Here is a 14,618-nt window from a genome sequence, read left to right as displayed (position 1 = left end):
TTTAGAGTGGGGTTTATCATTTTCTCTAATATATTCTTGATTTCCCTATTGAATATCTCTACTTGCCCACTTCTCTATAGGTGATAAGGGATGACAACTTTATGATCATTACTTCTGCAAGCAACGACCTCTACATTAGATGGCAACTATGGAAGATAGAGGAAGATGGACCACTTTTGGTTGCCACTTGGTTGTGCTCAAAGAGGTAACTAAATCTAACAAGGAATTAACTTCCTCAATTGATTTGTCAACATCAAAATTGCACCCAAAATGTGTAAGGCGGGCTTCTAGAGGCTCCTCACAACTTGTTTGTATAAAAGTGTTCTAGACAAAACTCTTAATTATATTAACCTCACATGCATTTTCATTTTCTGGCATTTGCTTACTTATGTGAAAAATATTAAACTCAACAATCATGTTTTCAAAAGAAATTTTTATCACACCATTTCAACAATTAATTAAAGCATTAGATGTGATTAAGAAATGGTGACCCAAAATAACATGGATTTGTGTACTGACATTTTGACTGGCCTTAGTGTCTAATACCACAAAATCCATTGGAAAATATAATGAATTATTTGATCAACACATCCTCAACAATACCTCTGGGGATCTTAACAAACCTATCAGCTAACTGAAGTGTCATTTGAGGGGGTTTTAGCTCCCCTAAGCCTAACTGCAAACATACAAAATATGGTAATAAATTTACACTCTCCCCAAATCTAACAAAACTCTTTTAATATGATGATTTTCAATCTTAAATGAAATTGTAGGAGATATAATGTTACCTATACAATACAAATTGTCACTAATGTTTCTAGAAAATAGCATTCTACTTAATTGAATTCATACTATGGAGAATGATTTAATCAATATTCAGATACATACTAAAATTAATAGATACTAGATAGTAATATTATTTAAAACTTGCAACATATTCTTATTAAAAATATAACATATTATTTTTATCGAAATCTGATAAAATAAGCAACAAAAATTCATTTCAGTAATTAAACTTGACTACACTTAAAATTCAAATCTTTGTAATTTATTACTATGATCAAATCATAATTTAATACTTGGCGATATAATTTAAACTCTTAATTATTTTCTGTAAAAATAAAGTTTATGAACTTACATATACATCTAAGTAAAATTAGGCCTAACTTAAAATTCAAGCCTAGCCCAATTAAAGAAAATTAGCACAACTTAAAATCAAAGCCTACAAGAAAATCAACCCACTTAAAATATTAGAGGGTAGTAAGGTTTTCAAAGTAGGAAATCAAAATTGAGAGATATACGGACGTGTAGAGAGTGGAAGAATCCCACTCAAATAAAATCACAATATTAAAAATAGATTTTCAAAATAATAATACTAACAACAACAATAATAATAATAATAGTCAAACTAAATCCATAATAATAATAATAATAATAATCTAAGTCCCCAGTTCAGAACCTGTGTTACCTTCGTTGTCACAAGTCTGCCCAGTTTTCCCATTGACATAAAACTACTCTATGGACAATATTTAGATGAGGTTGCCTTGGCTTATTTTCTTTGAGATAGATAGGATGGAGTAGGGCTGAGTAAAAACCTGAAAATCTGACTCCTCCAGTTCCGCTCTTACTCCGACCGACTTATCGGACTCAATTTTTTTAACTAAAAAAGTCGAAGTCGGAGGTGGTGAAGTACTGACTTCGACTCCGATTGTCTGACTCCGACTCCAATATTGTACATATTTTATAAAAATATATATATTTTTTATATATTAATCATATATATTTTATATAACTATAACTTATATTGTTAATTAAATTCAATAATATACTAGTATAAGCAAATTATTATAATATACCTCCGTTGTTTTGGTATCAGAGTCATTCTGGTATCTAATTGTTGTGAATTGATTCTCCTTTATTTTGCTTATTTTGTTATTTGACAACCCTCACCCGGAGTTTCTACTTTGATTGGTTTAGGATCATCTTTCGACAAGTAGGTCAGGAACCCGGAGGTATAAGTCTCGTTTTGAAGCTGGGGAGGCGTTTAGAGCAGCTATAGGTTCAAACCTGAGGGCCGAGAGTGGTAAGTTCGCAGACTTCTGAGATGCGACGATCGGTGTTATCCTAGGACAAAATGAGTTGAATAAATAGATCCAATTCAACAATTAGTTCTAGGTCGGCTATGCCACCTGACATTGTAAATGAATAAGACTGTGCTTTTGAAGCAGCAGAGTCGTCTGTGCTGGGATCATGGAAGATTCTAAAATTAGATGTCAACACGATCTATCGAACCACTTGGTTTGAAAGATCCATGCACACACAATTTTGTGTTAGAACTGTTGAACAATCTTATGCTATTTCTAAAACTCAAGAAAAATGTTATCTTTTCCCTAAAGATCAGATAAATAAATTTTTGAAAGATGGATTTAAATATATTTATATTGGATCTGTCCAAATTGCTGCCAAACCTTTAACTAGGAAAGACATCAACGCATCTGTCATGTTTTGTTTAAGGGATATCAAATTCAATAATTTTGAAACTAGTATTCTCGGAATGATCCAATCCTCTCTTACGGATGGACCAGTCCATTTTAATTGTTATCCTGATTTAACTCTTTCACTGGATGATAAACATATTTTAAAGACTTTAACTTTAAATATTTTAACATCTGGGTATGACATGATCGAAGGAAGTAAACCTCTTGCTCTGATTTATCGGATTTATTATCGTCTTTTAAAAACGAATTTAAATCCAAAAGTAGGGGTGTGCAAAATTCTGAGAATTCCGACTCCGTCCGACCTCCGCTCCGACGCCGACTCCGACGGAGTCGGAGTTGTCAAAATTCGGAGTCGGAATTCGGAACTACTCCGACTAGTGATTCGGACGCGGAGTCGGAGTCGGAGCTCCATGTAGCTCCGACTCCGACTCCGAATTTTTTTTTAAACCCAGCTGTAAAACGACGTCGTTTTACAACTGGGTTTAAAAAAAAATTATTGAACGACACCGTTCCACTTAATATGGAACGGCGTTGTTTCATATGTCTTCCTAAGGAAGCCTCATGGCTTATACGTTCCCGTTCCCCCCCTTCTTCTTCCTTCTCCAGTTCTTCTTCTTCTTCCTTCTCCCTTCTCTCTCGCGTCTCCCGTCCCAGTGACTGAACCATCCCTTCTCTCTCGCGTCTTCCGTCCTAGTGCCAGCGTGCCGCCGTTCGTCGTTGCTCCTCCGTGCCGCCGTTCCTCGTTGCTCCTCTATTCAGCTTCCACCTACGGTGAGCCCTAAATTTATGAGCCCTAAATTTAATTCAAGCACGTCTCTTATGAATTGGAGCCAGCAGTTGTGATTCTTGTGAATTGGTTGTATTGAATATTCAATATAGTCCCAACACGGCGCTCAAATCCCTGAATTTTACATTGTACTGCAGACTTGCGCTCGAGCGAGGTGTCGAGCGCAAGTCGAGCGCTCGTTGTATTGAACATTGGCTCGAGCGCCACGTCGAGCGCAAGTCGAGCGAACCTCTCTGGATGGGTTCTGCTCGAGCGCCACGTCGAGCGCAAGTCGAGCGAACCTCTCTGGATGGGTTCTGCTCAAGCGCCACGTCGAGCGCATTTCAAGCGAACCTCTCTAGATGGATTCTGCTCGAGCGCCATGTCGAGCGCATTTCGAGCGAACCTCTCTGGATGGATTCTGCTCGAGCGCCATGTCGAGCGCACGTCGAGCGAACCTCTCTGGATGGATTCTGCTCGAGCGCCATGTCGAGCGCATTTCGAGCGAACCTCTCTAGATGGGTTTTGCTCGAGTGTCACGTCGAGCGCACGTCGAGCGAACCTCTCTGGATGGGTTCCGCTCAAGCGAACGTCGAGCGCACGTCGAGCGAACCTCTCTGGATGGGTTCCGCTGAGTCGAGCGCAAGTCAACCGAACCTCGATGTAATAATACATCGATACAATAATATATTATGATACAATAATACATGTCCTATTGTATAATACAATAGCCTAGTTTATTTTTAAACTAATTTTTTGCTTCTAATTTAATTTTTTCAGCTTCATTGATTGTGATATGGATCCTAGACATAGTGGAGATGATCGTCCACAAAGGAATGTGGCGGATGCCAATGCTACAACTCCTACACCGGTGGGTACTTCCACCCCTAGAGCCACATCTAGGGCAGCTACATCTAGAGCAGCTACATCTAGAGCAGCTACATCTTGTGCGAGTAGTCGACTCCCACTCCCAGTTGATATAGAGGATGAGGATATGTTCAACGAAGAGAAGGAGATGCCCATTGAGCAAGATCAACCACCACGACCTTCTAAAAAGAGGTCGTGGACATGGGAGCATTTCACCAAAATTCCTGGTGAAATTGCGAACCCAGTAGCAAGATGCCATTACTGTGGATCACTTTGTGGATGCCATTCGAAGAAGCAAGGTACCAATGTGTTAATAGCACATCTAAATGGTTGTCAACGATATAAGATAGCGAAGGGATTGCAAGCCACTGATCAGACCAACCTCAGTTACCAAACTTCTACAGCCACTGATGGTACACAGACTAAGAAATTGGTCATCCCTCAATACAGTGAGAAGATATTGAGGGACATGCTTGTAGAGATGATAATTACTGATGAGATGCCATTTACCACAGTCGAGAAAAGAGGCTTTCGAAAGTTTCTAAATTTTGTTGAGCCACGATTTTCCATTCCATCACGGTATACAGTGATGCGAGATTGTATGAAGAGGCATGCGAAGGACAAGGAGGAGATGAGGAAGATGTTTATTACCACTGGCCAGAGAGTGTCTTTTACGACTGACACATGGACTTCCATACAGAACGTCTGCTACATGTGTATCACAGCACACTACATTGACAGTGAGTGGATTTTGCATAAAAAAATTATTGATTTTAAAGAAATTGTGGATCATAAAGGTGCATCCATTGGGGCGAAAATGGATGATTGTTTAAAGGACTGGGGAATTCGAAAAGTGCTGTGTATTACAGTTGACAATGCCAGTGCGAATGAAACAGCAATTGATTGGTTTAAGCGGAACACGACGGTGAGAGATGATGTCATTCGGGCCCACGAGTTTATTCACGTTCGATGTTGTGCTCATATCATTAACCTCATAGTTGTTGAGGGATTAAAAGAGGTTCATGCTTCCATAACCCGAGTCCGTAACATTGTACGATATGTGAGGGGTTCCCCTCAAAGGCTTGCCAAGTTTAAGGCAATAGCAGAAGATCTAAAGATTGAATGTTCTAGTATGTTGTGCTTGGACGTTCCGACTCGATGGAATTCTACATACATGATGTTGGATGTGGCACAGAAGTACCAAAAAGCATTCGAGCGGATGGAGGTCTAGGATGGGGGCCTGAGGTATGCTTTGTTGGAGCCAGCAGGACAGGGGCTCGGTGTGCCGGATGCACATGATTGGACCAGTGTGAGTTATTTTGTTGAATTTTTAAGAACTTTTTATGAGATAACCATGCGGCTATCTGGATCCAAATATACGACTACGAACTCATTTTTCAACGAGCTCTCGGAGCTTCACTTCCAGTTGGAAAATAGTTGTACTGACTCTGCTGGATTGTTATCTGCTATGGCTACGAGGATGAAGATCAAATATGATAAATATTTGGGGAATATTGAGAAGATAAATAGATTGCTATTTGTGGCTGTGATCCTTGACCCCCGAGTTAAGTTGGCCGTTCTAGAATTTTGGGTAAATTCCGTCCTCGGGGCAGTGAAGGCTGCAGAGTTTATTAAATTGCTAAAAAGTGATGTTGTTGACTTATATCATCACTACAGTACTAGTGCTCAGCCTTCATCCGCAGTTGGTAGCTCCTCACATTCGAGACCGACAGGATTGACAGTTTCCTCAGGTGATACTGACCCATCTGTAGGGATTAGAGGCAATCGTATTATACAGCAGTATCATCAACTCATGTCAACAAGGAATATTATGCATTGTATATCTGAGGTTGAACGATATTTTATGGAAGCTGTCGAGGCACCTAGTGATGTATTTCAGTTATTAACTTGGTGGAAAGTTAATTCCACCAAGTATCCAGTCCTTTCCCGTGTGGCCCGAGATGTGCTAGCCATTTCTGTCACTACAGTTGCCTCAGAGTCGGCATTTAGCACTGGAGGTCGCGTGTTGGATGCTTATCGGAGTTCATTGTCACCGTCAACCGTGGAGGCCCTCGTTTGCACACAGAATTGGATAAGTGAAACGCCTATTGGACTAGATACCGTTGGCGTTGATGCCGAGTGCTATAGGCTTGAATCGGGTAAGTTTATATGCTTTTAAATGATGATTTAATTATTTTTAATGTTTCTAACTTCTAATTTTTATGATTTTATAGATCTAATTGTGAACCCTAACATAATTACCGATGATTGAGAGTCTGGAACGGACGCTACTTGAGAGTTGGGATGGAGTTGGGAGAACCTCCTTTCTTGGTAAGAATCAAATTATTCTTTTACCGTATTCAATTTTTTTTCATCTATTGATTGCTACTTTCTATCTTCATTTCAGGCATGACCAATGGAACAAAAATTATTTGATTGAAATCCGTGTTTAATCGAATTGTAGTTATATTTCAAATTATAGTCATATTGTTATTACGTTAATAATGAGACTGTTATAACTTATGGCTACATCATACATGTTATTTACTTTTTAAACTATTTATATAGTTATATTTATGTAGTCATATCCCCAGCAAAGACGTGAGATAAGTACTCTTTATTCTATAATTTCTATTAGTACTTATTCATCCTCTCTCAAACGTTTAGAATTTATTATCCAACTGAAATTAATCGAATTATAGAAATTCGTACCATCATTCTTTTTTATAAAATTTTAAATTTATGTAATTTTCAACTCATGAGTCATGAGCACTTTTAATGCTAAATTTCAGGCAGACATAAAACAAATTAAAGATATAATCAAAATTCAATAACAAAATCAGAACGAATATTTAAATTATTGAAAACTCTTGAATAAACCAAAGATTTGTAGATCGTTTCACTTTAAAAAAATATATATATGTTGCTCACTATCTGAAACGAAATTAAACAATAAAATTTAAATAATAATAAAAAAAAAAACAAAATTTTGTGAGGAGTTCAGAAATTTTGTTCGGAGTCGGTGCTCCGACCTCTGTTCGGAGTTCCGATCGGAGTTCGGGACTCCGACCTCCGGTCGGAGTACCGATCGGAGTTCGGGGCTCCGACCTCCGGTCGGAGTTCCGATCGGAGTTCGGAGCTCCAACCTCCGATCAGAATCGGACTCCGACTACCTTCGGAGTCGGAGTCGGAGGTCGGAAATGACAACTCCGACTCCGTCGGAGTCGGAGCCCACCCCTATCCAAAAGCTATTACAAAACCCATCCAGGGAAACACTCTACTGATCCAGAGTTCAACCTCAGAAGCGGATGTTTTAATTCCAAAGATGATTTTTTGGAAAGATATAACTCTTCCCAAAAAATGGACTTTGGAAGAAGAAGTTTCTCCTATTCCCAGAAATCCTGTTGAAAGTTATCCAAATAACATTCAAGAGTACATGAATGAAACTGTTAAAATTAGTTTTGATCAGATTAGATCTCCAGGACTAAGAATAAATTCTTTTACTGGATCTAGATCTTCTTTTGCAGGGTCAGAAATTTCGGTAAGAAGAGACCAAAATCTCAAACAATTCCTGGAAGATTCTGTTAAAACAGCCCAACTTGCAAATCCTATTTTAAAACTGAAACGACTTTCTACGTCCTCTCAAGTTACTTCTGCTTTTTATTCTGTGCAGGATGCTTGATCCTCTAAAGACCAGCCTATTCATAATGAAGCCGATAAAGAGAATGATAATTCATCTTTATCACCTACAGCTTCAGATATGGTAACTCCTGTTGCACCACAGGTTCATCATAGTTTAACTGTGCTGAACAAACCATTTACGTTTGATCTTGTTTACCTTTTTGAAAAATACAAACTTTCAAAACATAGTGCTAGGCGAAAAACTTACCACACAAAGTATTCTGAGAAAGAAAAACGTGTTAAACGAAAATGGAAAGAATAAATGAATAAGCAGCAAAAACATATTCTTTTCTTTGATTTTGTTGAAAATATTTATATTTCTAACAATACTTTAAATGTTGTTAAAACTGATTTTGTCAAGGAAGAGGAAAAGATGGTAGTTCATTCTAGGCATCTACCTTTGGAGACTGTTCTCATCACCCATAAAGGGGTTAAGATATCTGCTTCACCTTTCAAAATCTTGAATACTATTTCCAGAGATCCTGAGAATGACAAGGTTCTCAAAGAAACAAAAAAGGTTATTTCCCAAAATAACTTTGTGAATCTTGCTCTTCATACGATCGGACGACAGTTAGATCGGATTGAAGAAAAGGTTGAAAAACTGATCCTATTCCTTTGGTTTTGACTACAGATCAACCAAAGAAAATGATTGAAAAACCTTTGATTATCTTACCTCAAAGTCGTGCCAAAATTGATTTTAAAAATCCACAGGCAAAGACTCTAGATAAGATTGATCAAATGCTTAATGATCTGAAAAAAGAACAGCCTTCTACTAGTGCTTTAACGAGTAACGAACTAGAAGCAGTTCTTGTCGAAACTACAGATGAGTCTTCTAACGATCACTCTTCTGAAGAAAAAGATCTTGATTTACTTGAAAAGAATTTTCAAGATATTGTTTTAAAACCTGAAATTGCCAGATTCTCTTCCAAAGGATCCAAACTAATGAGTCTGACGAAGAATTGGTATTCCAGGCCTACTCCTCCTGATTTACAGTTTGAAGAAAAAGTTTTTCAAGACCAATCTTCTTAATCTGGTGACAAGGTTTACGAATGGAATATTGATGGTTTCTCTGAATAAGAAATCATGAATACCATAAGTAAAATGTCACTTGTTGCAAATGCTTATGTGAATAACAATATCAGACAAACTGATATTGTTAAAATTTTGACACAAGGATTTTCCGGTGTTTTAAGAAACTGGTGGAATAAACATCTTACCAAAGATGCTAAGGAAACCATTCATAATGCTGTAAAGTGTAATGATTAAGGGTTACCTATTTTTTATGAATCCATTAGGACTGCCCAATCTGATGGAGTTAATACCTTGATTTATACTATTTTAAAACATTTTATTGAAACACCATCTGATATAACTAGTCGCATCAGTGACCAGTTAAACAATCTTAGATGTCATCAGATATCTGATTAAAGATGATACCAAGATGTTTTTATTTCCAAAGTAATACTTTGTGATGATTTCCAGAAGCCTTATTGGAAAGAAAAATTTATTGATAGATTATCTCGCTTGTTCGCTTACAAAGTGAATGATGAACTTATTATTGCAGGGTCTCTCAATTATGTCGCATACACTTATAGTGATATTTGCCCAGTAATTAAGAAATTTGGTATTAGTATGTGTAATGATTAAAGAATGCGTCGTGAGCAGATGAGAAATAGCAAGAAAGCCAAATACGAAATGGGGACATTTTGTGAACAATTTGGACTTCCTGCTATAGTTCCCTCTAAAAGGAAGCACAAGTTTTCTAAACCTCATGGTGGTATCAGGAGAAAACCCCATGATGAATTTTAAGAAAACTTATAAAAAACCATTTTCTAAGCAGTTTTCTAATAAAAAGAAATTTAAAGATTCTCCTCAAGGAAAATGTTTTATTTGTGGCAATCAGAGACACTTTGCTGATAAATGTCCTAAGAAAGCTATAAAAAAAAAAATTAAAGAAAAAGCTTAATCAGTTAAACATTGATAACAATGATAAAGAAGAACTATTTCAACTCCTAGAAATAGCTTCGTCTTCATCATCTAATATCCTTGAGTTCAACTCTAGTGATTCAGAGTATCACTCAGAAACTAGATCTCCTGATCCTATTGGTCCTAAGCTAGGTTGCAATTGTAACGATGCTTGTTGCCAGACAATGGGTAAGACAGTTCATGTCTTAACTAAGTCTGAAGAACAAGAAAATCTATTGCTGATCTTGATATCTCAAATTACAAATCCTGAGCTTAAAGAAGAATATCTTCTTACGTTAAAGAAGACTATGGTTCGCCAAGAACCAGAACCTTCTAAGCAAAGGATTAGTTTTCAAGAAACCTTGGAGAGATTTCAAAAGAAAAAAACTCAAGGAAATTTCTACAAATGATTTACAACACGAAATTAATCTTGTTAAAAAAGAAATCGTTGAACTCAGATCTGAGGTTAACAACCTTAAGTCTGTAAATGCGATTTTAAAACAAGAATTTTTAGTGTTTAAAATTGATAAACAATTTGATCAAGATATTCCTTCTGACAGCGAGCAAACAAATGATTCTGGTTCAAGCCAACATGAGTTAGCTGCTGATAATCAGATTTGTTTGATCCATTATATCATTCCTCCAAAATGTTTTCCCAGGGTCACCATTGTGGTTGCCCATGATTTTCAATTTTCTGTTGTTGCTATGATTGATTCCGGATCAGACCTGAATTGCATTCGGGAAGGACTCATTCCCAGCAAATATTTTGAAAAATCCTCTAAGAAATTATTTTCTGCAAATAGATCTCAGATGAAAATCACATATGAGCTTAACAATGCTCATATTTGTCAAAACAATGTTTGCTTTAAAATCCCCTCTGTTTTAGTCAGAAACATGTCTGACAAAGTGATTTTAGGCATTCCGTTCATTTATGCTTTATATCCTTTCTTGACTGAAAAAGATGGTATTACTACCGACCCTTTTGGTCAAAAGGTCAAATTCAAATTTGCATCTCGGCAAGAGATTGATCAACATAAAGGTTTGAAATCTTTGCTCTTCGCGAAAGAAAAACATCTGAATTTCCTTCAACAGGAAATCAGATACAAAAAGATTTCTGAACAATTATCTTCGACGATTTTGATTTCAAAAATTGATGATTTTAACAAGCGTATTGTTTTTTTATGTTTGTTCTGATTTACCAAATGCTTTTTGGCATAGGAAGAAACACATAGTTTCTCTTCCCTATATCAACAATTTTGATGAAAACTCTATTTCCACCAAAGCCAGACCCATTCAGATGAATAGTCAAACTTTAGAATTCTGCAAAAAGGAAATTGCAGATCTTAAGAAAAATGGCATAATTAGAGACAGTAAGTCCCTTTGGTCTTGTCCAGCCTTTTATATCCAGAAAAATGCTGAACTAGATAGAGGTACCCCTCGTCTAATCATTAATTACAAACCCTTGAACAAAGTCTTGCAGTAGATTAGGTACCCTATTCCCAACAAAAAAAATTTAATTCATAGGTTGAATGATGTTGTGGTCTTTTCCAAATTTGATCTTAAATCTGGTTTTTGGCAAATCCAGATAGCCGAGTCAGACTGGTACAAGACAGCTTTTGTAATCTCCTTTGGTCATTTCGAACGGAATGTAATGCCATTCGGTCTCAAAAATGCCCCTAGTGAGTTTCAAAATATCATGAACGATATTTTCAACTCGTTCACTTCTTTTACCATCGTCTACATAGATGATGTCCTTATTTTTTCTAAATCTATTGATGAACACTGGAAACATTTAAATTCGTTTCTAAACATCATTAGAATAAATGGTCTTGTCGTTTCTGCGAAAAAGATCAAACTGTTCCAAACCAAGATCAGATTCATTGGTTATGATATTTCTGAAGGTAAAATCAGGCCCATTCAAAGAGCCATTGATTTCGCCGACAAATTCCCTGATGTCATTCTTAACAAAAAATAATTGCAGAGGTTCTTAGGATCTCTCAATTATGTTGTTGATTTCTACAAGGATATTAGAAAACAATATCGTCCTTTGTTCAAAAGACTTCTTTCTCATCATCCTCCTTGGACAGAAATCCATAAAAATTTAGTAAGGAAAATCAAAACACATGTTAAGACTCTTCCGTGCCTTGGTATCCCTATTACTGACTCATTTAAAATTGTTGAAAAAGATGCCTCAAATATTGGTTACGGTGCCATTATGAAACAATCTGTTTCACCAAGTTCTTCTGAACAAATTGTTCGCTTCCATTCTGAGACCTGGAATCCTGCACAAGAAAAATATAGTACTATTAAAAAGGAAATTTTATCTATAGTACTATGCATTTCTAAATTTCAATCTGATTTGTTAAACAAGAAATTTTTACTTCGAATTGATTGCATGAGTGCCAAATTTGTTTTGGAAAAAGATGTTGAAAACATTGCATCAAAACATATTTTTGCACGATGGCAAGGTATTTTAAGTGTTTTTTATTTTGATATTGAATACATCAAAGGCACTAATAATTCTATCCCTGATTTTCTTACCAGAAAATTCTTGCAGACACCCAACAATGAGCGTGAGCAAGAAGAAAGGAAAAGAAAAACAGAGAGTAAACCCCCCACCTCCAATACCTAGTATAAAACTCATCAAGAATGATTCTGGATCCACCCCTGTTGTCACGCCCCCGACCCCCATGTAAAGAGACACGGAGAATCGAGACGCCAGGATGGTGACAACAGGGTCACACATCCCAACGATAATACCAAGTGTGTGTACATGCAACAATGTACAATAAACAACACAGCGGATAATTAAGTCAATTAAGTACCATAATGGTTAATACAATTTAAAGAATCAGTAAAAAGGTTTAAAAATTATATAGTCATCCAAAATAAATATTTTACAAGTCTTAAATCAAAACGAGTGATCCCAGATCACTCCTCGGGCGGAGCCGAATCCTCAAGCTCACCCTCAGCCTCATCTATATCGAAATCTGCGTTACCACAAAATGGTACTGCATATAAGTATAGACTAAACAACTACGAGATAAAAATACATTAATGCGACCAACATGCATGCATATGATGAAATATGCATTAGATCCAAAAATACTATTTTTTCCGAAAATAGATATTTTCAACACACGCCAAAATCTCATTTTGGCCCAAAAATAATACTCCATCATTTTCCCAGAAAATGACCCAAATCAATAAAACCTCATTTTCCCAGAAAATGAATCACATAAAATCCTTTTAATCAACACATGTTATTTTCTCAGAAAACATCCCATTATTCCATTAACCAATGCACCATGATCTCCTCTAGGGACCATCCGCACGTCCCGACTTCGTAGCAATGCTCAGTTCTGCGCCCAGCGCTTTCGTGGCCAAGCACCCACTACGCAACGAGCGATGCCCAGTTCCGCGCCAAGCGCGTTCGTGGCCAAGCATCCTCTAGCCCCACCAGTAGAGGGGCTACGGAGTCGGCACGAGACCATTTCCTCCGATCCCATCGTCGCCCAGCGACAATCCAGGGGACGTCACTCAATATATTCCGCTCCCGAGTGACCAGAGGAGCTCCACCGAGATAATACCCCATCTCGGCTTGGGGTCGTGATACACACGCACCCAAAATCCTTTAACACATGAAAACCCAGTTTTCATGAAACACATGAACATGAATGCATGTACACGAAAACTCAGTTTTCTTTACAAACATGATCATGCGTGCAATATGCCATGTACATGAACAACACCATACCAACAACCAACATTTCACAATACCAACCAAATACACAACTCCGTCCACAATCCATCCGACCCCCGAACTCCTCGGACTCAGTCTGGCATGTCCAACCAGTTCACAATAATATGAGTTAGTGCAAAAATATATTTAAATCACGATAGTTATTTGGAAAAATACTTACAGTGCTATATAATAATTTTCGAAGGATCATGGAGCTGCAAAAGGTGGCGACACAACAACGTAACAGTATAAAATACACTGTCGCCGTGGGTCTCAAAAACTCACTTTTGAATGAGGACAAACTAAGACCCGAAATTGATAGGGTAGGGCTTAGAGAGGTCGGTGAAGCCAATGGTGGTGGTGGTTTGCTGTGGGTGGCGGCGCAAATGGTGGTTTTAGGCCAAAGATGTCGAAATCGGAGATGGAGATAGATAGGCTTCACCGGTGACGGATCGGAGTTAGGGTTGGGTCCATTGGGTTGCTAGGAGGTCGAGGATGAAGTGGTGAAGAAATGGTGGCCGATGGTGGCGCGACGGCGGCGCTGGAGTGAAGAGAGCGCCGCGGCTTGATGTGGTGCGTGGGGGCAATCGGCAGCGGTGGAGGAGCTGGAAACGAAGGGAGGTGGTCGCCGACCGGTGGGGAAGCTGATGGGAGGGGCGGTGTTGCGCACCGCGGCGCGACGGCAGTGGGTTGGGTGAGGGAGACGCGGACGCACGGGAAGAGAGGGAGAGAAGGGTGTCGCGCGGGGGAAAGGGAATGCAGCGGAAAGAAAAGAAAAATGGAAAGAAAAAGAGAAAAAGAAATGAGGTCCAATCCTCACCTCTTGGGTCACAAAAAATGATCCAACGAAAATTATTTTAAAACAGCAAATCAATTAAAATAATTTAAACGTAATCATACAATAAAAATAAAATAATTAAATCCCACAATCAATTAATTTAAAAGAAGAACAATTTAAATGTACAATAATAAATAAATATTAAGAAAACATAACAATTTAATTTTCACAATTTAAAAATCATAAAATAATCCATTTAAAATATTCGATAATTATAAAATAAGAGAATAAATTTTTGAATTATTAAAAATAATCATTCAG

Source organism: Juglans microcarpa x Juglans regia, chromosome 6D (genome assembly GCF_004785595.1).
Source record: "Juglans microcarpa x Juglans regia isolate MS1-56 chromosome 6D, Jm3101_v1.0, whole genome shotgun sequence".
NCBI lineage: Eukaryota > Viridiplantae > Streptophyta > Magnoliopsida > Fagales > Juglandaceae > Juglans > Juglans microcarpa x Juglans regia.
This window is presented reverse-complemented; position numbering follows the sequence as displayed.